This window comes from Erinaceus europaeus, chromosome X, assembly GCF_950295315.1.
Source record: "Erinaceus europaeus chromosome X, mEriEur2.1, whole genome shotgun sequence".
Taxonomy (NCBI): domain Eukaryota; kingdom Metazoa; phylum Chordata; class Mammalia; order Eulipotyphla; family Erinaceidae; genus Erinaceus; species Erinaceus europaeus.
Window position 1 is genome coordinate 94,316,778 of NC_080185.1, and position 640 is coordinate 94,317,417.

The window sequence follows — 640 nt, forward strand, 5'->3', positions numbered from 1 at the left end:
CTAGCTTTTTTCTTTTACTGATTAAATAAGTTTGACAAGGCTATAGGACAAGAGGGGTACAATTCTCGCCACCAGAGTTCCGTATCCCATCCCCCTCCATTGAAAGCTCCCTAATTCTTTATCTCCCTGGGAGCATGGACCCAGGATCATCATGGGGTACAGAATGTGGAAGGTCTGGCTTCTGTAATTGCTTCTCTGCTGCACATGGGCATTAGCAGGTCAGTTCATACTCCCAGTCTGTTTCTATCTTTCCCTTGTGGGGCAGGGCTCTGGTCAGGTTGGTAGTTTCTGCAACTTAGTGGCTAAAAAAGCATTAAGGTATAAAACAGAACTGTTTAATAATCAGGAACATAAAGGTAAGAATAAAGCAGATGATATTTGAATAAAAAATTCAGAAAAAAGCAAGTAGGTTTATTTTAGATATATTCCAAGGGGCCCATGACTTTTTAAAAATATTTATTTATTCCCTTGTTGCCCTTGTTGTTTTATTGTTGTGGTTATTGCTGTTGTTGGTGTTGTTGTTGTTGGATAGGACAGAGAGAAATGGAGAAAGGAGGGGAAGACAGAGAAGGGGAGAGAAAGAGAGACACCTGCAGGCCTGAAGCAACTTCCCAGCAGGTGGGGAGCCCGGGCTAAAACT